This window comes from Sus scrofa, chromosome 15 (assembly GCF_000003025.6).
Source record: "Sus scrofa isolate TJ Tabasco breed Duroc chromosome 15, Sscrofa11.1, whole genome shotgun sequence".
NCBI classification, from domain to species: domain Eukaryota; kingdom Metazoa; phylum Chordata; class Mammalia; order Artiodactyla; family Suidae; genus Sus; species Sus scrofa.
The window spans coordinates 92851461-92874281 of NC_010457.5; the positions used below are offsets into that span (position 1 = coordinate 92851461).

Consider the following 22821-nt stretch of genomic DNA (forward strand, 5'->3'; position numbering starts at 1 on the left):
GACGTACATTCTTAACCATAATTTTTTCTGTCAAGGTCTAAAGTTAATCGTTTTTTTTTCCTTCTGAACATTACCAAGAGTTCAGCATGTTTTAATTATTCATCATGTAGCCCTTCAATCTTGATATTTTTGTCTGTCCTCTTATTTATATTTATTAACATATAAAATTTTATTTTATTTTTCAGTTGAAATAAATACTTTTTTGTGTGTTTGTTTGTTTTTCTCACCCCAGTCTCCATTTCTTTTTATATAGTTGGTAGTTTCCTAATTGTCTCTAATTATCTCTGGAGCCCTTTAGTTCACAAAAAAAAAATAATAATTGTGTTCTTTAGGTTCCTGCCTCATGGTGATATTGAGGTGATATAGCAGATTCCATCTTCGGGGTGGCACTTAGCTCAGTTTTGGGACTCGGAGCTGAATCCCCCATTCCACCTACTATCCCATCCCTGTGTCTCTAGCCAGCAGTTTCCTAGGCAGAAGTGACTAACACGTTTTCGCAGCCTTATTTTTCAAGTAAAATATCACCAGCCATTCTACACCTAAGCTGTAAGTATTGTGCCGGGCTCTAATAACCTAATTGTCATGTCTTGTTGAAAAATTTAATACCATTATCCCAAAGAGGCCAAATCATGGATACTCTTCTGTCAGCTTACAGACCCAGACCCTTCAGCCTTGTGGCTTCAGCCTCACTAGCTCCTTTACATTTCTGGTTTCATTACTGGTTCACAGAGATGCTCATCTTATTTTTGAGATGGTGTGTTTTTTGGCTATGTTACTGTTTTGTCTATCTTTGTTTTGGGGTCTGTAGCAGAGAAAAAGCATCAAACTAAGACCATCCCTGCCATTGTAGCATAAATCTTGAATTGGTTCACCTAAATCTGGATATGCTTAAAATTCAAATTTCATACTGAGGGAAACAAAAATTCATTTCTTATCCTTTATTTTGCACAGCCATTCAGTATGAAACTGTGGGGTTAAGCGCAGTTGGCAATGAGATTTATTCAAAATTATAACCAACAATTGTTAATTAGTTAATTGCATTGATGTTATCAAGGTTATGTTACTTTTGTGAGAAAACAGGGCTTTTTCATATTATCTGAAATATAGTAATGAAATTTTATGATGGCTATGAATATGCATTTATATAAAGGCAAAAATAATTCCTCTTGTTTCTATATCAAATTTTTCAAAAATCACACAGTTTGGAAAATACACACTTGCTTTGTATTAACATATCATACTTATGTAGTTGTTCAGCAATTCCAGGGTGTTTTAAAACAGCAGTATTTGGATATAAAAAGAAATAAGAGTGTATACTTTTCTACCTACTTAAAGTATAATTGCTGCTTTAATCCCGTTAACAAAATTTAATTTTAGGTTAGGTCATATGTTTACATTTATTTTCCAAATCAGATATGTTTTTTCTAATGAACTCCCATTGTATGCTAACCCAATTATATTTATTTCAATTTCCTTTAAAATGTAGAGTTACTTTCATCACTTTTTTGAGTCAGATTGTTACTCATTAATAGTGGGCTGATATTTATTAGTTTTTGTATTTTTCTAATTTCTATGATATAATTTTATTAACCATGTCCATTTTTCTCACTATTACATAAAAAGCAGTAATTAACTAATTTAAGTATATATATGTTCTGCTGTTAAATTCAGAAGTGATTAAAATAATACTTTATATGTTTCACACTGTAGTCAGAACACTTTCACTTACATTACCTCATTGAATTCTCAGAACAGCAGCAGGAGAGAGGCAGAGTCTAAGAGTTATTTGTCTACCCATCCACAGCAGCAATGGAAAATAACATCCAGATAATTTGGTTCAAAACTGTTTCCCGTTTGGAAGTTGCAAAAGTATTGATGCAAAAGACAAATGATAGGGTTGCCACTATGGCACAGTAGGTTAAGAATCAGGCTACAGTGGCTCAGGTCACTGCAGAGGCTTGGGTTCCATCCCTGCCCCAGTGCAGTGGGTTAAAGGATTTGGCATAGGTCACAACTGCAGTTCAGATTCAATCCCTGGCCTAGGGAACTTCCTTATTCCACAGATGCACCACGCCCCCCAAAAGACAAATGGCAATAAGTAGTAAGATATAACTCACAATTGAAATAAAAATCATTAATTAATTCTTTTTTTTTCAGATTTTAATTTTAATGAAACTTTAAGTACATGGATAACCATTATTTCCCTCCCTGACAGAGGTTTCTGGCCCAGTCAGTTCTTGGTCAGAGGTGGTCCAGGCAATGTCTGCTTTCCAATGGGGCCTCTTGGTGGGAGTCTCCAAAGACTCAAGCAGAACTGTTCTCAGCAAGGATTCATTTATTAAAAAAAAAAAAATGTTGTTATGAAAAAATTATAACTCTTTGGAAATTCAAAAGATAATTGTATTACTTTTGGAGGAAAAGTATATCTATGTAGTTCTCTACTGAGAACACTGAAAATTAATTTTAGATAAGAAAATCGATGGGTTTTCCAAAAGTTTTTGGAAGAGAAGTTATATAGACAGAAACAGTTAGAGATTAATTTATATGAGTTGGTTTAGCAGCAGTAAGGACATTGGTCAGATTGTATATTTTATATATATAATCATATACAAAGAGATCATATATTATAATATTAGACTTTGGGTAAAGTCAAATAGACATATCTTTGAAATCTAGGATGAATATATGTGTGCAGTAATATAGGTATTCATCATTCTGAGAAAAATATGTCTCTTGTACATCTCATACACATCTCATACACATCTCATACATATTTTTTTGAGTGAATGATACTTAAAAAAACAAAAAATAAGAGGCCAAAGAGCTGGCCCCTGCCCAAGTGAGACAACTGTAAATGAAAAATAAGGGGCAGTTTAAAGTTGAAACTTTATCATGCAATAAGAATAGTTTCAGTATGTCCTTCATAATATTATTAATTAGTTCCTAGCTTTATGTAATATTTTAAAATAATTATTTAAAATAATTAGCTTTCTATGTATTTTGAGACAATATAAAATGAGTTAAATAACAAGTACTTGTGAATAATTTCTATCTATAATGATTAAAGTTTGACCATGTTTTTGCAGCCTCTCTTTCCTATTTCCTTTGTGGACTCATACTTAATCTTAAAGGTCATCTCTTTGTCACTCAGTCTTTATTGTTCTCTTTTGCATTATTATGTAAATTAGACAAAAAAAGGGTCAGGTAGTAAGACGTACTAAGTGCAGTATGTCTGAGGACACAATATTGAACACAGCCTCTGCTATTACTTTTTTAAATGAATACTAAAGTAACAATGCTACTTTGGTAGGTCAATGGAGAAAATTTTCTTTTTTTTCTTTTTTTTCTTTTTTTTTTTTTGTCTTTTTGCTTTTCTAGGGCCGCTCCCATGGCATAAGGAGGTTCCCAGGTTAGGGGTCGAATCGGAGCTGTAGCCACCAGCCTACGCCACAGCCACAGCAATGCGGGATCTGAGCTGCGTCTGCAACCTACCCCACAGCTCACAGCAACGCCGGATCCTTAACCCACTGAGCAAGGCCAGGGATCGAACCCACAACCTCATGGTTCCTAGTCGGATTCGTTAACCACTGAGCCACGATGGTAACTCCGAGAAAATTTTCTAATAGGCTTACCATAAAATAACAGATAATTATAATGACCTCATAAGATTTCTGTGGAAGATAACTAATAAACTATTGAAAACTCTGTTCAAATGTAAAATTTTTCAAGACTATATTATGATCAGGATTACTGTCCAAGACTATAAAAAAATGAATATGATTTTTTCACAAAATTAAATCTAACAATGAGAAAAATTGGTAATCTAACTATACGTTATTTGTTCCTGTTCACTTGATAAAAAAATGCTCAGACTGCATTCACTCTAAGAGGCTGGGCATAAACGATTTAATGTCAGAGTCTGGATCAACAAAACAACTGTAGTAATTATCATTATTTCACATCATCATTTCAGTTGAAACAATTTGAAGAATTAAGCATTTAAAAATACCAGATGTTTAGAATACCAAAAAGTTCTAAGACTCAAAATGTTCTATTGGCCTTAAAAAATATAATTACATATTTCATTCCAACCCCAAGAGCCTTGTCTACATCTTATTTTGTCCATTCAATCAAAGGAGTAAGAAAGAGAAGATGATTAACCAAATTGGTGTCATGAATATGTATGTATAAATGACAAATGTATGTGCATGTTAAGATTTAGATGACAAATGTGGAGAAAACCCTAAAGCAGTATTGAATATTTTAGACGTTTAAAAATTCAGACGACAACCTTTAAAATGATAGTTCCCATATCGTTTTTAGAGGATAGGAACTAAAGCTTTAAAATTTAATCGAGTTAATACTCATAAAACAAAGCTGTATGTATCAGACATGATTACATTAAATATATAGGTAGAAAACTCACACAATGTGTAAAATAAAGACTATGATAATGCCTTAAATTTCTTACATTTTAATTTTCTTTGAAGTTTTTGTTTTAGATAATAATCCTTATGTTGAAATTAAAATTTCTTGTTTTAATTCTTTTGAGTATCTCCCATCTTGTGAAATCGGTCATCCATTCCTTTTTACTGCCTTTAATGGTCTAGGGCATAACCACTATGTCCCTTTGTCAGTTATACCCTGGCATACTGTCAGTAAAATAGAAGCAGCTGATCATTAACCAACTCTGAAATTTTTCCTGGACTTACTTCTTCCCTTACTACAATCCAACAGTGACACTTTTTTTTTGGTCTTGTTTTTCACATTGCCCATTTGAATGTGGTTTTGGTTTGGGGAGTCTGCTTTATTTGGGAAACCTAGACTAACACCATAGCTACAGTGAAATATACTTATATTACACTTTTATCATGCTTGTCCGTATTACCTCCAAAATGTATGCTTCTCCACTATCAACCATTTCCAAAAACCAGATTCTACATTTGTTGCTCAAAATAGTGACCGTCACCTATATTTCAGAATAAAACTACCTTTAATCCTTTTTTTAGTGTTCAAGAGTATGCTCAAACACATACATATTAATGAGTGCATGTATATGTGTGATTATGTTTGTCGAAAGAATGTTGCTAAAACTCTGCAGATGAGAATGTTGCAAGGCTAAGTCCATTACCTTCATCAAATAACCCAGCATTTCTGCAGGGATGGATCATGGCATACAGTTGAAAGGTGATGACTTAGTCTTTTGATGCTTAGTTCCCAAATTTGTGAATATGCACTGGGACAATATTTCTTTTCTGCTAAGGTTGAAATGCATCTCTCAATTCTGGAAATGAGTGACATTTGAAAGGCTTTGGCAGATACTCTGGCAACATGGACTATTTGGCAATAATAGCTATGATAGCAGAAACCCCAAGGAGCCTCAGAGGAGGCTCAGGGTCGGAGGCGAAAAGATGTAGCAGAGACCAGAGTCTCCAAGGGGAACCATAATGTGTTCCATTAGCCAAACTGCTGTCTCTCTGCTAGCAGGTAACAAAGCTTTAAAGGCACCAAAATCCATTGCTAAGAAAGTGAAAAGTGAATGAACTGAATTAACACCAACACTGAAGAAGAGAGTAATTCTCAGTCATGACTGACCATCAGAATTGTATTCAAAACAAAACCCCCAGGCTCCATCTCCAGAGAGTCTACTTCAATAAGGTTTAGGAAACTAGAACAAACCATATAAGGGCTTGTAGGGCAAGATAATTTAGATTTTACTCTGAGAGAAAAGGGAAGCTATTTTAAGCACTTGAAGCAAGGAAGGAATATAATTTCATTTATATTTTAAAAGTGACATTCTAGCTGTTCTGTAGAGAAGAATTTGTGATAGAAGGGACCAACATGAAGGCTATTGTTGGAGTCTGGAGAGATAATTGTGGCTGGGACTAGAATAGTGTCAGCAAGGTAGAAATTTGTCATGGATTTCAAGTACATTTGACTAGAAAAGGCAATCCCTAATAGATTGAAATGAGGGGATTAGGAAAAGAAGCAATGATGCATGACTTCTAAATTTTAAAAAATTAGCCTACATTTAAATATGATGAATAACCCATACTATCATTAGCCCTATTAAAATTATGAATAAAGCCATCAAGCCCCAATATCATGGAGCTTTCCAGATCATCTTGACTCTGAGAACAGTGAGGATCTCTTTTAAATCCTGGAAATTAAGTTTATTTTTAGTTGTAAGGAGTATTGCTACTTATACCATATAATTTTGGGAATACCACATGATTATTTACTCCCAATGATATAATGGCTCTGTAAGAAATGCCCACTACAGAGAATATAATACTTGTTTACCTCAAATTTATTGAGCATGAAATATATACTTAGTAAAATACATGTTATCTTTAGAAGATACAAACAATATGTATTGCTTTAGAATGTGGAAATACCCTGGCAAACATCTATAGTCTCTTTCTTTGCTGCAATATTTCCTAAGTTGTTGTCTGCAATATGTTAATGAGTTTCATAAATAAGATTGATTATCAAATAAGTTTTGAAAAATAAATTAAGAAGTTTCTCTACTATGGAACTTTTTAGTGTTTTTCTCTGTTAATGTGCATGGAGATCTTGAAGAGATATGTAAGATTTCCTAAACTCATTTTAAATTATTACTTTTGGACTTCCTTAGTGGCTCAGAGGGTTAAGGATGCAGTGTGTCACTGCTGTGGCATAGGTTCAACATGGGCGTGGAAAAAACATAAATTAGTTTAAAAAGTAAAATTATTACTTTTGAGTTGCATATCATTCTTTAATGTCAAGAAGGTGAGGTACTTTTGAGAAGCAAATAAAGTCAAAAGGAGATGGGCATTGTTGCTTTATGCTGAGATAAGTTTTTCAGTCACTCTCAATCTCGTTGATTCTTACCCATTGGCCAGACTTGTCTCCAGGAGCTAAAAACTTGACATTGTAGTTCTCTTTTGTCCCCTCTTTACTCCCTTTGGGCTCTCTCTTCCTTCTAAATGGTGATATGAGACAGCCAGGGATGTGGACCTGACCTGGAGACACCCTGGACTGAGAAGACCTGGCATGAGAGGCTCTTGATTTTGGGGAAAATTATCTGGCTTCTAGTTCTAGTTTTTATGCTCATTTGCTTGTTTTCTGTCAACTAAATTGACTTTTCTCATCAGAGGACAGGATTAATGGATATGAAGTCATTTACCTTCTTGAACTTGAGCCTGTCCTCAGTGAGGCCACAGAGTCCCTCTTTTGAACCTTCTAGCTAATATAGTCCTTCTAAAGCTGTTTTGATCTCTAATCAAAATAATAACAATGTTTCTATACTATGCCTCCAAATCTGTGTATACATTTCCTCAGGTGTCTCAAAAGCAAGAGGAAATAAATTAAGGATATTTTATTAGTGGTCCAGGTCATCTACCTCCCTCATCTCAACCAATTTTCACACTGATTCCAAGAAAGTAGTTCTTAATGAATCAGTCTCCTCTTGTCTTTATATTTCTTATACCTACACCATCTTCATATTCACCACATTTCAAAATCTTAGACATTTCCTTCCTCATTCCCAACCTCTAATTGGTGTTATTTCTTTTTCTTTTTCTTTTTATATATATATAATGATTTTTATTTTTTTTCCATTATAGCTGGTTTATAGTGTTCTGCCAATTTCCTACTGTACAGCATGGTGACCCAGTTACACATACATGTATACATTTCTTTTTAAAAATTTCTCTGATTTTCTTAGTTTAGGTATGCTGTCTCTTCTGTGATTAATCTCTTGTTTGATAATGGTCTATACATTTTCACTAGATAGTGAGCTCATTAAGAGAAAGGAATGAGTTGTTTACCCTTGGTATTCCCAGAAACCCATGTAGGAGTAAATGCATGTTGACATAGAAATACAGGAACAAATGTGCAAATAAGTGAATGAATTAATTAGCATGTGAAAGAAGGAAGATTTATCTTTGTAATAATTTTCTGAGCCATTCTTAATGGTATTATCCTTTTACCTCAATTATTGCCATAATCTTCTATAATGAGTATATTGTTCTTAGTCTCCCTCATCTCAATCCATTTTCATCCTCTGCTGTCTGACCTATTATCATGGATCATCTGCTTGATTATTTCATTTTTCTATTTAAAAACTCTCAGCGACTTCCCAGTGATACAATCTGTAGTAAAATCCAAACAGAAGCAAATACACTTCAACTTCTCTCTCTTATTATAAGGATACTCATTACCTGGAATGGGATGAGCTATTCTCTCTTTCGTAGTGTCTCTGGTGCTCCATGACTTTACTGTCTTCTTTAAACTATTTTTTTGCCAATTAGATTCCTGAACCCCATTTTTATTTTCTGGTTATGCCCACCATGGCCCCTTCAGATTCTTCCCCTAATCATGACAGTTGTTCTTTAATCTCCACCACCCACTAATTTATTCTCACTGTATTTCTTATTTAAAACTCACTGGCTTACCTTGGTTATTTGCAGAAAATATTCAGTAGGATTTGCAAAAAATATCTTTTCTCTGAGAGCATGACAGGAAGGCAGGACTTTATGATTAAGAAACACAGCCCATGAGAACTACCCTTTTTTTTTTTTTTTTTTTTTTTTTTTTTTTGTCTTTTTGTTGTTGCTATTTCTTGGGCCGCTCCCGCGGCATATGGAGGGTCCCAGGCTAGGGGTTGAATCGGAGCTGTAGCCAGCGGCCTACGCCAGAGCCACAGCAACGCAGGATCCAAGCCGCTTCTGCAACCTACACCACAGCTCACGGCAACGCCGGATCGTTAACCCACTGAGCAAGGGCAGGGACCGAACCCACAACCTCATGGCTCCTAGTCGGATTCGTTAACCACTGCGCCACGACGGGAACTCCCCCAGAACTACCCTTTTAAGAGCTGTGGGCAGAGCAGATGATCTCAAAATGGGATATAGAATGAAAGACACTGGTGCTGGATCTAGTCTGCATGGCTAGCTGTTACAAGCTGTGTGTCCTTGGGAAAGTTTCCCAATCTCTTGTTACCTTAATTTCTTTATTTATGTACTGGTGACTGTAATAATACCGACTCAGATGTGAGGACAATCTGGCTGCAACATCAGTCACCTCATTGCTCACTGGGTATGATTTGGCTTATCTGGCAAGGCAGATGTCTCCACTGCTCCATGTATCTGTCCTGAACCTGAACACTCAGTAGAAGAGGACAACCTTCCCCAGTAGAGGAGGATGCTTCATCACATATACACCAGTGGCTGCTCTCTCTTGCTAGAACCTCCAAACAAGCTCTCTGGTAGGACCAACCTAATAGGATTTTGTAAGTACTAAAGGACTACATATGCATAAGGCACATGGAATGTTACCTGACCCCTAATAAGCACTAAAAGTGTTAAATAGTTAATTTTTATCTAACTCCATCAACACCCAGGTTAAATGAAACTTCCAGCCCAAACTCATCTAAACACCCTACTCACCACCATTCCTAGAACAACTGAAACACAGATATTAATTCTTCTCCTCTGAAATTGTCTTCCCTCTATTATACTGGATGGTTCAGGCTCTCTCTCATGTTATTTGCACCTCCCACTTTGGGACAACACATATCAAATCTTTGCTTAATTTAACTCTATTTAAAAGGAAATCTCAGTTTTGAATTGTGATTTTTTTTAGCAAATATAATATTTTCACATTTCTCAGGAGATATATAGTTTTAAGGAATATGATTAGATCTTGGTCATTTTTTTCTCTGGCTTGCAAATTGCTCATCTGAGAGTGGGAATTCAACACCTCATCAGGTCCACTGAGCTCACTCTATGCTAATCTGAAGTGTCCTCCTTATTTATTAGACAAAGATAGAGTTAATGGGCATAGTTAATACTGGCAAAGTCTGATATTCCAGCTCATCGGGTCCTTATTATGAATAATTATTTTATGGAAGACTCGCAGTTGTTTAAACTAGATGAATGATTGGAATAAAATGAATGCCCAGCTTACTAGTTAAAAAGATCAATTACTTGAACATACAGTTAAAGAGAGTATTACTTCTAATGTAGTTACTGAAGTTGTATAAATGTTTATCAATCTTTATGTGTAATAGTATTCAAGTCTTTTTTTGTCTCAGGAAATATTTATTTATGGCAAATGCTTATCTTCCAATGCCATTCATTTTTAGAAAGGGGAAACAAAACAGTGATTATGTATTACAGATTTAAAAATGCAAACTATCCTAATAGATAGAAGGACTCTTTATTGAATAAATAACCTCATTTATGGTTAGTAGTGGCCAATGCATAGATTCTGACCACTACCTCTTTTAGAATCACAGTATATTTTTGGATAGCCAAATATTGTCCAGAGATCCACTAGACTTCTACCTCTCTCAGATATAGAATCCCAACTAATCATCACATCTAATTCAAGATGCCATTGGTTGATTTTTCAAATGAATTCTCATATGACAGAAATGAGAATGAATAGGAATCTTGAAAGACAAAAATAATGGTGGCCAAGAGAAAATTCCCATCTAGTACAGGATATTGGTTCTTTAAAAATGAAAATGCCAGAGTTCCTGCTGTGGGTTAAGGACCTGACATTGTCTTTGTGAGGATGTGGGTTCGATCTCTGGCCTTGCTCACTAGGTTAAGGAGCTAGCATTGCTGCAAGCTATGGCATAGATCACACATACAGCTTGGATCCCCAGTTGTGGCGACTGTGGCATAAGCCTTCAGCTCCAACTCAAGCTCAGCCCAGGAGCTTTAAGATTGCAGGTGTGGGAGTTCCCATCGTGGCTCAGCTGTTAGCGAACCTGACTAGGATCCATGAGGATGCAGGTTCAATCCCTGGCCTTACTCAGTGGATTAAGGATCCAGCATTGCTGTGAGGTTGCAGATGCAGCTTGGATCCCAAGTTGCTGTGGCTGTGGCATAGGCCAGTGTTTACAGTTCTGATTGGACCCCTAGCCTGAGAACCTCCATATGCCACATGTGTGGCCCTAAAAGACAAAAAAAAAAACAAAAAACAAAAAAAACAAAAACAAAAAAAAAACAGATTGCAGGCATGACTGTAAAACAAAACAAAACAAAAAAAGGGGGAAATGCCATTATCAGTTATTCTAAAACAAACAACCAACAAATTCTGACTTTGATTAACCTAAGTTGAAAAGTGAGAATGGCATAGAGAAACTGAGACAACCAACAGCAAGGCTGGAATAAAGGCTGTAGCATGCATGAGCCAAGCTGTAGATGCACAGGGCTTTGCCATTTGCAGCATGGATGCACACTGCTACCACCTCTGGCACTGAGAACATTTAAACTTTTCAGACACACAGCTAGGCACTCACTGCTTTGCCTCAAACTTTCTACTCTACCACTGACATCTCTGGCTGGCCTTACTCCAGATGTTCCTCAGTTGACGCATATTCACCATAGACTCCTACATTTCAGAGAATATATTTCACCTATTAAAAGTTAAATATGATCTTAACATACTGAGTGAATTACAGATCATTCTTATAGACTATTGTGAATTTTTAAGCAATTATTACAGTTACAAATACTGTTCAATGTGTATTAGGGAGAAAGGATTGCTTTTATAGTTCTGGAGTTGTTTAAAAGATTTTTCCAGTCTCATAATCTACAGCAAAGATGATCTGCGAAAATAATATGTAATTAGAGTTCATGTTTCAGAAGTGAACACAGTCAATATAGTTCAGAAAGAAGACAGTCAATAATCATATAAGTAAAAACATATGACTCTTAATAATGATCAATGGAACTGAGAAAGAAATAGTTCCTTAAATATGGGAATCATCTTTATTTTATTTATTTATTTATTTTATCTTTTTTGCCTTTTCTAGGGCTGCTCCTGTGGCATATGGAGGTCCCAGGCTAGGGGTGTAATCAGAACTGTAGCCACCAGCCTACGTCAGAACCACAGCAATGCGGGATCTGAGCCGCTTCTGCAACCTACACCACAGCTCACGGCAACGCCGGATCCTTAACCCACTGAGCAAGGCCAGGGATCGAACCTGCAACCTCATGGTTCCTAGTTGGATTCGTTAACCCCTGAGCCACGATGGAAACTCTGGGAATCATATTTAAATATATATTTAATATAAATATATAAATCATTAATAAAGTATGGTTATATTTGATATACATGAAGGCATAAAAAGGAAGCAATGAGTTTAATTTTAGAACAGTGATTTTTGGAGTAATATTATTCATATCAATGAGACATACATTCAGTGTTATTTTTTCCAGTAAAGATAAGATTCAAATTAATATCACTTTATGGAATCAAGGGGAAACATATGAGTCAATAGCTATAGCTGGAAAGTCATTCCATAACAGCAAAGTCGACTGGACCACATAGATGTGGAACTGGTGATCTTGCTGTCTGCATCACATTGTCTAGACCTACAGAACTCAGTTGTTATAAATACCCACAGTGCTGTGCTGCTAAATGTTTAACAGTTAGCTTTCTGATTGTAGTTCCAGCATGAATGTTAGTTGATATGTTTATTTACATTAAGTAAGGTGTGAGTAAAATAAAGATGTATGCCATAACTTCTGAGTTTTATCAGTGATATGAATTATTATTTTATTTAATTAGGCAATACCTTTTGAATAGTGGAAGTTTCCTCCTTTATAAAAACTCTATTCACATTAAAAAGCTACAAAAGGAGTTCCCACTGTGGCTCAGTGGTTAACAAATCCGACTAGGAACCATGAGGTTATAGGTTCGATCCCTGGCCTTGCTCAGTGGGTTAAGGATCTGGCGTTGCCGTGAGCTGTGGTGTAGGTTGCAGACACGGCTTGGATCCTGAGTTGCTGTGGCTCTGGTGTAGGCTGGTGGCTACAGCTCCGATTAGACCCCCTAGCCTGGGAACCTCCATATGCTGCGGGAGCGGCCCTAGAAAAGGCAAAAAGACAAAAAAAAAAAAAAAAAAAAGCTACAAAAACTCTACCTTTTAAAGTTGAGGCTTTATTATTAACATTTTAACCCATTCTATATAATTTGAGAATATATTCAAATGTGTAAGTTCATCAAGATATCTCTAGTGAATGTATAGATCTAGTTCACACATGTATTAAAATGGTGATTTGATTTTTATCTTTCACTAAATAAGTTTAAAGAATATAAATGATATGGTGATATAATAGAGATGGTGTTTTATATATTTATGTACAAATACAAGATCTTTTTTCAGTAATTTGTTAAAATTTGTTTTATTAAGTAGTAAGAAAACAATATAAAATAAGTCACTAAAGTGTGATTCTGGACCTCTTTCTGGTCAGAGTCTCTAATGAACGTGTAGATATACATACAATATTTTAAATTAAGTATCTGAGAATTCAGTAATCCTAGGGTTTAAAAATGCACATCAACACATATATGCACTCAATTCCCATCTAAGGCAAACATTTATTTTGCTGAAAAGCAAAAACATGCTAAGTTCTTTTTCCATAGGCCAAATAGATTAATACTTCAAATGGGTGAAAAGCACAGCATGAATAACTAATACAATTTAAGGCTTCCTATCTTTTTCCAGAAAATTGAGCCAAAGTATCTAATCAGTCCAATGTGCTTAAATGGGGTAAACCTGATCTAATTATGTCGTTTCTTTCTTTTTAAAGCTTGCCTTGGTAGAAGATGTGACTCATTAGAAGTTGTGATACATCCTGCCAATAAAATCTAGCAGATTGCACATTAGAAGCAGGTAATTAAGTTAATATATAAGACACATAAACTCACAAGTCCTATTTTAAGCTTCTAATCAGTCAGACACCACAGGAAAGACAAATATTTGAAGCTAAATGATATTTTCAGCATATACACATGCCATTTTTAAAAGGCAAAATTAATTCATTATTTTAGCACATAAACACCTTAAATGTTAAAGCACAAAGGAAATTTTTCTCTTAACTTGTGAAAGAAGGGTCATGAATGTTGGGGGTCATGCCTTCTGTTGGCTACCTCAATTTGTATCTTCTAATATCCTGATTTATGTTGTTGGTTCCGAGAGTTACTCCGTATCCATCAAAATTTTCATTTTGGACCTAATTTAAGAGTGTTTGTTGTTGCTTAAGACCAAACTTCTTCACCAATACACATTTATAAGATGAGGAGACCAAAAACATGTGGCCATCATATGAAAGATAATGGTAAAATACACTTTATCAAAATAAAGTGTAACACATATCAAGAATAGAAGATTAGTATAAATAAAGGGAGAAAGATGGAAAAGTAGCCTTATAAAATATATACTTGCATGTAATAAACTAAGCAAGATTGTTAACTATTTAATGATCAATCCAGAAAGATTTTCCAGCATAAGTGAAATATTGTTAGATACCATTTAAGAGATGGGGCTTGGGAGGGGAGTCAGATATTTTGGTAGTCATTGAAGGAAAATAATTTCAGTCTGTGGCATTGCTTTGAGAGGGGAAAAAACTCAAAGATGGGAGTAAAGAAAACTGACGTAAGGCTTCCAGGAAATAAGTTCAGAAAATTGTATTTTAAAATAGAAAATTAGGAGGAGAAACACATCTACCTTAGTGGGAGAGTTTTGATGTATGGCATAAGGACCTGAGACTTGATCTATAGTGGAATGGGAAGACAGAGATAAACTTCCAGGGGCTCAGAGTGGGTGTGATATATTCAAAGTATCCTAACTAGAACACCTTTGATGGTAGAAATAAGGGTAGATTGTCGGGGCAGAGCCTCAATGGATGAGAATAAGAGTATTGAAAGAATATCCTGTGAAGTGACAGTTCCAAAAGTATTTCTAGAAGAAATGACATCCAGGACTGTACTGCAGGTAAAATAGGAAGGGTGTCTCAGGGGAACTATATGAAGAAGCAGCAGGATCTTTCAACCCAATGTATATGACAGTCAAAAGAGAGATGCACTGAAAACCACTTTATGTCCTCACTTGAGATGTCAGCAAAATAACACATTTTCATCCAGTTAGATGGATATTATACAAGTAGGAAAAAGTTAAATTATATGTGTGAGTATAATTATGTATATATATGTGTATCTTCATTATGTGTAGCTGAAGTTGACAATAGGTCACTCAATCAAATTTGAATACACACAGATGCTATAGAAAACTAAATACAAAACATGAGTGTGAAGTGGAAGGAGTGGACCCCATCCTCTGTCCACTGCATTAGACAGTCTTTCTTCTCATATGGAAATAAGGAGAAAATAATAATCACAAAGTTGAAATCAGAAGAGTAAACCTCATTAGGCTGGTTATTAGAAGGATAAAGACATTATTATTATTATTACTACTAAAACCTATCAGTTCAATTTGAAAGCTGAAGAAAGAAAGCATTTACTTCCTTTTGTTTTTAGTGATATAACTCTGTCGTCGCAGTATTTTATTTTTAAGCATTAAACTTAATATATGAAATCCCTGACAAAAGTTCACTGTGTCTCCCGATTATTTTATCTTGCTATTTTATACATGAAGACAGTCTTGGATAATACTCTCTGAAGCATCTACTGTTCTCAGTGATCAAAAATTTAACAAAGCTTTAACCAAATAGGGGGAAAATTGCATTATAGTAAGAAGCCTTTACTCTTAGTTAAAATGTATAAGGAGATAACAATGTGAAGGTACCATCTTCAAAGTTTAAAATGAATCTTTAAAAGAAAATGTGCAGCTTTTCATCTGCATTTTTGTGTATAACTGAATAGGAAAATCCACATTTGAGAGTGTATAGATTAAAATATCTAGGAAAATGTCAGCATAGTATAAAAGAACCTAAAAGGGAGATATTGTATATTGCTGTGTCAGTGAGCATTTATTCCAAAATACTGCAATAAGCTATGACCTGAAGAGTGTTTAGGACCTGGCTGAGTAAACAGTGGCCAAAAGAACATTTGCGATAGAGAAGCATATGTGTAAAAACTTCAAAGAAAAAAATAACTGGAAGCCAAATGAAAATTTAGAGGGGGTTAGGATATAACAAGAGGAAAAAGTGGCTTGAGGTGAGTAGTTATGAGTAAGACCTTTAACACCATCTTAAGGATTTGAAGCATATGCTAACTATAAAAAGTTATTAAAAAGTATAAAGCAGAGGTTTTTTATGAAAAATGATAAGAGAGTAAAAAGAAAATCAGGGACACCAAGAAACATACTGCTGCGATCGAAGAGATATAATTGCAGCTTGAATTGAGAAGGAGAAGTGAAGTAAAAGGATTATAAAGTAAAAGAATTTAATGGGAGATTTCAAGTCAGAGTTCAGGAGAAGGACAAATAATGAAGGAGGATACCAATATTTCTGGAGCAAGCAACAAAATGGGGCAGGGGTGATGGTAGTAAGTGGATATCAGAAAATTTAAGATGTCTGTAAACATATATGAGTGCTGGATATATGGGGCAGAAAATTGTGTGTGTGTGTGTGTGTGTGTGTGTGTGTGTGTGTGTGTGTGTGTGTCTGTACTAAAGAAATACATTTGGGATCAAGCATATGAAAGGCTTTGGAAGCTTATCATAATGGATAAAAGTGAGGAGTAAAAGCAAAGATAAGGATGCCTAGAACTGAGCCCCAGCAGCATAGAAGAGAGATTAAGAAAGGTCAGATTTATAAGAGGAAAACCAGGAAAATGTGCTATCAAACTTCTTTTCACAAACAAATAGAATGTTTCTAGAATAGATTCTTAGGCCACAAGGAAAATCTCAATAAATAATAAAATTTAGAGCATGTTTTTAAGAAACTGATATATAAATGTAAATATCAAAACCTCAAAAACATGATCCATAAAAAAAAGTTGGGCTTTTATTTAAATTTAAAACTTCTGTTCAGTGGAAGACAGAAGTTCAGAGAAAGAAATAAAACACAGCTTGATTGGGGGTAGATATTTGCAAAACACATAGGCATGTGTTAGTAAGCAGAGCAAAGAAACTCATCCATTGCTGGTAGAAATGCAAAATAGTATAGCCACTTTCAGAGACAGTTTTGCAAGTTCTTACAAAACTAGACACAATCTTACCATATAATCTAGTGATTGTGCTCCTAGGTATTTACCAAATTGATTTTAAAATTTATATCCACACAGATCTCCACATGAATGTAGCAGCTTTATTCAAAATTGTCAGATACAGGAAGCAACCAAGGTGTCCTTCAATAGGTGAGTGGATAAATAAATTATGGTATATCTGTACAATGGAGGATTAATCAGTGATAAAGAAAAAGGAGCTAGCAAGTCAGAGAAATACATGGATGAATCTTAAATGAATACTGCTGAGTGAAGCAAGCCAAGGTTAGCTTGATGCCAAATATATGATGTTCTGGAAAAGGCAAAACTATGGAAACATTAAAGATATCAGTGGTTTCAGAAGATCCAGTGACAAGGGAAGAGAATTGAATAGATGTTGTGTGGAAAATCTTTTTCAGGACAATAAAACCATTCTGTGTGATATTTTAATAGTGGAGATATGACATTACCCATTTTCCAAAATCCTTATAACTTTCTTGCACAGAGTGAATTTTTATCCAAATATTTTTAAAAAATGTTTAGAAGGTTGGGAATCCTATGATGGAATGTAGAACATAGCAAGACAGTCTAACAGTATTAAAATATATGAAAGAACTTCACTAAAGGGCGTGGAGATAAAAAGCATTAAGTAATTTTTTTTTAATGAGTGGAATCTCTAAGACTAAAGGTGAAAGAAACTGGAAATAAACATTGTATTCTAGTACATAAAATTAATCTCCATGGGGGTATGAAGTAACAATTCTGATACCACTATACACTTATATTAGAATGGAAAGATTAAGGAAATGGATGGTAGATGGTGTGAGCCAGGTTTCTCACTTTTTTTTTTCACATACATATACACATGCTATTTTCTCACATTACCATACTCCATCATAAGTAACTAGACATAGTTCCCAGCGCTACACAGCAGGATCTCATTGCTAATAAATACAAACTATTGCCTTTGGAATAGTTTAGGTTTCTCACTTTTAGAGTGTGGGACAACAGAGAAACAAAGGAAGGAGGGTAGAATGATTCATCTGGTAATGGATTATAGTTGGAGTCATTGTATTTAGCTTAATGTGGATAAAGATGGTTACATAAAGAAAGGTATATAGATTTATGTATATACACAAGTTTATACACATGAATTCCTTTGATCTGTCAGCTGAGAAGACCTAGAAACAATGAACCTCCAAGAGCAATGAACACACCTAGTTCTTGGATCTTGGTTTCTAATACTGTCCTCCAGCAAGAGAAACCAAGATCATTGGAGAAATGGCTTATGCTAGGAATGGGGCAGAAAATATAGAGATGAGCCTATAGTATCTTGTAGTGTTAGAAAATAAGTATTCAAAAAAGAGAAAATTTAAAAAAAAAAGGAAAGAAAAAGTAAACTACAGTGGTGCCAAAGGAATACATGAGCCAAATGAAATAGCTGCCAATGGCCAAGCTGTAACAATTTGAGAAAGAAAATAAATGAAATAGTACTGGATTATAGCCCAAAGTATTAAATAACTATGGGTCCCTACTGATATAAATAAATAATCAAATAAATTTTGTAAATGGGAGAGAATAGACATCTCCAATGCAAAAGAATTCCAAATAATTTATGTAGATACTCTCCCCTCAAAGAAATGGAGCATAATTTTCACTTCTTAACTGTGGTTGTGTACAGTGACTTCTTTCCAAATTACAGTATGCAAAAGGGGAAACAACTTTACAGCAGAGAAACTTGGCAAATGCTATTTCAACAGGTAATCAAAATAAGTCACCTTGACAGTAGGTATATTGCTACGGTATGATGAAAATGACATTTTACCTCTGTAGTCTTTCTCCCAAAAATCCACAACCCTAATCTGATCATAAGAGAAATGTCAGGTGAAAACCAGTATAGGGACATTCTATAAAATATTTGACTACTACTCTTCAAAAGTGTCAAAATCTTCAAAAACTAGGGAAGTATGAAAAATTGTCACAGCCAAGTGGTATCTAAGGAGACCTGACAACTAAATGTAATGTATTCTTGATGGGATTCTGAAACAGAAGAAGGACATGCATTAAAAACCAAGGAAATCTAGGAAGTTCCCATTGTGGCTCAGCAGTAACAAACCTGACTAGTATTTATGAGGATATGGGTTCGATCCCTGGCCTCACTCAGTGGGTTAAGGATCCGGTGTTGCTGTGAGCTGTGGTATAGGTCACAGCTGTGGCTTGGATCCTGTGTTTCTGCGGCTGTGGTGTAGGCCAGCAACTGTAACTCTGATTTGACACCTACTCAGGGGACTTCTATATGCTGCAGATGTGGCCCTAAAAACCAAAAAAAAAAAAAAAAAAAAAAAAAAAAAAAAGGAAATCTTAAGGAAATATGGACTGTAGTTAATATTAACATCACAACTTTTCTGTAAATTAAAAACTGTTCTAAAATATAAAGTTTATTGAAATGGTACTTAAAAGAAAAAATTATACTCTGAAGGTAAAAAATTTTATCCTCAAAGTTTGAGAGGAAAAAAAAATATGTCTTTTAGAAAAGATATTCAACTGTCTACATGAGATTAAGGTGTGTGAAACTTAAATACAACCTAAAGTTAACTTGGTTTGACACAGAGTCTTTCATCTTCCAAATATGTTAAATATACTTTCTTTTGAAGAGATGTGCCAGCTTCTTCTGCTACTCAAATGGGTTATTTCCAAACATAATGTCTTTTTAGTTTTCCTATGCTGCTGGTTCTCTGTGACTTTTTAATGAAGATCTTGTTTGTTATTGCTTTTATCTATGCCATTATTTTTCAAAACAATGTGCTTCTTTATTACAGTTTCCAAATAATGAATCAGGAAAACATTACCATTTTATTGAGAAAATGCCACCACCCAACGCATTCTCTTTCTTTCATTACTTGCATATTTTTTTACCTGAATTCAAAATAATTTATTGCTTTCTTTTAAGAAATGATTCTACAGATCTCACTGGTATATTGTCTTAATAGATGCATATATATGACAAACACTCTTATTCATGAAAACATAAGAAAATGCATTTGTTTTGAGACCTTAGGTTTCAAATGGTACCCTAAATGATGTAAATACCAAAAGATGGGGTAAAAATTAAAAAAAAAAACAACAACCTGTCTTCATCTTTAAGTATTACTGTGCATTTTAGATATACACAATTAAAAATCAAATAAACTTTAACTTTCCAAGATGAATAATTGGATAAGGTAAGGATGTCTTACTAGTTGATTATTTGAATTGCATCAATAATATTTTTTCTCTTGTTCACCATGTGAAGTTCTATACCAGAAGAAAAACATAGTGATTAAGTGAACCTTGGTGAAAACCAAGCTTCCAGCATTTTCTTAAGACAATGAAGATTGAAGGATTCAGTAAACTGTAAAGTGGTGTGTGAAAGGTAATGTTTAATTATATTTTAATCCCTGTGAGAATATGAGTTAGAGATGTGGGAAATCAACAGATTGTTGAAGATGCTAAGGCCATTTTAGGTCATCTTTCACAAGACCAGGATCAAAATGAAATTAAAGTCTTCAAAAAAAGGATCAGGATACTCTTCCATTTTGTAGCTTCCTCCTGCAGACTTTAAGGGAAGGTCTAAAAATCTCTTCCGTTCACAAAGTGAAGGATCAACAGAGCCTTTTTAGATAACTTTTGCCTTAAACTTATCACTGTACTTATCTGAATGCTGGGGCACCCACCTCTATTGTTCAAACCTTTTTCCTTCCTGTTGATAAGGTATAATCACATTAGATTAGATTCAAGTCTTCTATTTTCCCACTGTGAATGCTTTCATGGAGGTTGTGATTAAAGAAAGTTTCACCATTTGCCCAATAAAGCATGGATAAGCACCTCCAATTTTCCTCAAAGGCAGACATATAAAATTGCATAAAATGCAACAATAGGGCTAAAGTAAAATGGCACATTAGCATTTAAAAATTCTTGAATTTTTCATTTTTAACTAAATCATGTTGAGGATTTTTATTTTATCTTTAATTTTCTTGTCCTTGTTTCAACTTTTTACAAGGAATAGTAATAACATTTATAGTAATAATAAAAAAATAGTGGTACTTTACATATACCTTACGTTGTTATTTTAAAACTCTGATTAAAATTATATAATACAATCAGAATAAATTCTAACCTTCTTAAATGTGACTCATGTCTGTTATTCTATATCCATCACTTTCTAGATGCACTCTGTACTTGAGCTATTCTAAGTTGCTTATAATTATGGGAATATGGAATTTTGTCTTTAGCCTCTGGTACTTTTTGCATGTTTTTTTCTCTACCTCTCCTCCTGTTAACTCATATTCATCCTGCAAATCTTGGTTTAGAAAATTCAGCCCTTTTCACTCTCAAGTTTGGATTAGATGACCTTCATTAGTGCTGACTTTCATAAAATATAGCACTTCCAGTATCAGAGTATTTAATGTGTTTTGAAATTGCCTGTATACTGACTGTATTCATTACTATACACAAAGCCCTTAGTCTTCAGTGTGCAACTATTGCCTGACACATACCCATACCTGGCACATAGGAGGTGATAAGTAGATACTTATGGATAAATGGATGATGGAGGGATAAATGGGGCTTGAGAAAATCTTAGGAAAAGAAAAACAAATGGGGGCGATGGGCCTGTCCAGGTGACAGGGAGATGAAAGTGCACACGGCAAAAATCCTCCATCATAAGAATGAAAAGGAAAGCTAGAGCTGAGAATCTGATAATGGAGCAATAGTGGAGGTGGGGAATACATGAGGCTGGGTTTGAAAGCAGAGAAGATGTTGGAATAGACAGGTTGGAACCAATGATTGTTCTCAATCAGTACAGTAGCAGAGTTCAATGTGTGCTTGAATGTAATTGAATAGAAATACTTAATATTGGTTAATGACAGAAATAAGGAGACCAGAAGATAGTTTCAGTAATCCAGGGCAAGGTGGCTAAGGCCTGGAAAAAGCTAGTAGTTCTGAATAAGGAAAGGTGAAATCAAGAATTGCAAACAATGAGAAAATTAGGTCTTTAATCCATTTTGAGTTTTATTTTGCATATGTGCTAGTGCATTTATTCTTTTGGCTTATACATTAATTAATGCTTCGTTAAGCCTCCTTTTTCTTTGGAAAGTTAATAAATCCTTAAACCTCATAATGAATTAATTGATCAGACTAGCAGTATCCCACTATTAAGCATTCCTTGCTCCAGGGTGATAGTTTTCGCAAATTCAACCCACATAAATGTTATGTGTTTTTATGGAACTAAGTTTTCTCTTTTCCTAGTAAGCACAGAGAAGAAGAGTATTAAGAGAAAAAATAGAAAAAAAGAGCTATTTTTTTTGTCTCACTTCATTTATACACTTTAAATATTAAACAAAGACCTATTTAAAGAAGTAAAAGTGAATGACTGTGCCATGATGTATTCATGGCTCTCCTTGCCCCTGTGCCCCTTTAAACAGTAAAACATATTTTCCTGATGAGTTAAAACTCTCAATGATGGCCTCACATGACTGGAAAATAACTCACGAGAACAAGATCTGAACCAAGGCTCTGAAATTCATTATGGGAAATGTGCAAAAGCATCCCCCTCAGAAGAGCAGTAGCAAACATAGATGGCATTGTACTTAAGTTAAAAATTCTCTCATGATACTTGGAACATACTCATAATTATGCAAATTTAAAAGCACACATTTTTTCTGGAATGTTAAAAATTAAAATTAATTTTGAACCCAGTAATGACAGGCATGATCTATATTGACCAATACTCTCCTTTGCCTTAATATGATCGGGTCACATTAAAATTCTGGCCAAATTCTCTTTTTATCTACTTAGTGGGAAAACACATTTTTCAAAGTTTATGAATGATGG

At 34.7% G+C, this 22821-nt stretch overlaps 1 long non-coding RNA gene across 1 annotated transcript in view; it reads left to right on the forward strand.

Annotated features, from left to right (window-relative positions):
- LOC106507094 overlaps positions 1-20880 on the forward strand; it is a 42519-nt gene extending 21639 nt beyond the window's left edge. The window contains exons 3-5 of the long non-coding RNA XR_002339167.1: positions 13596-13678; positions 17032-17103; positions 20243-20880. This is a non-coding gene — a long non-coding RNA (uncharacterized LOC106507094). The remainder of the gene's footprint in view (positions 1-13595; positions 13679-17031; positions 17104-20242) is intronic.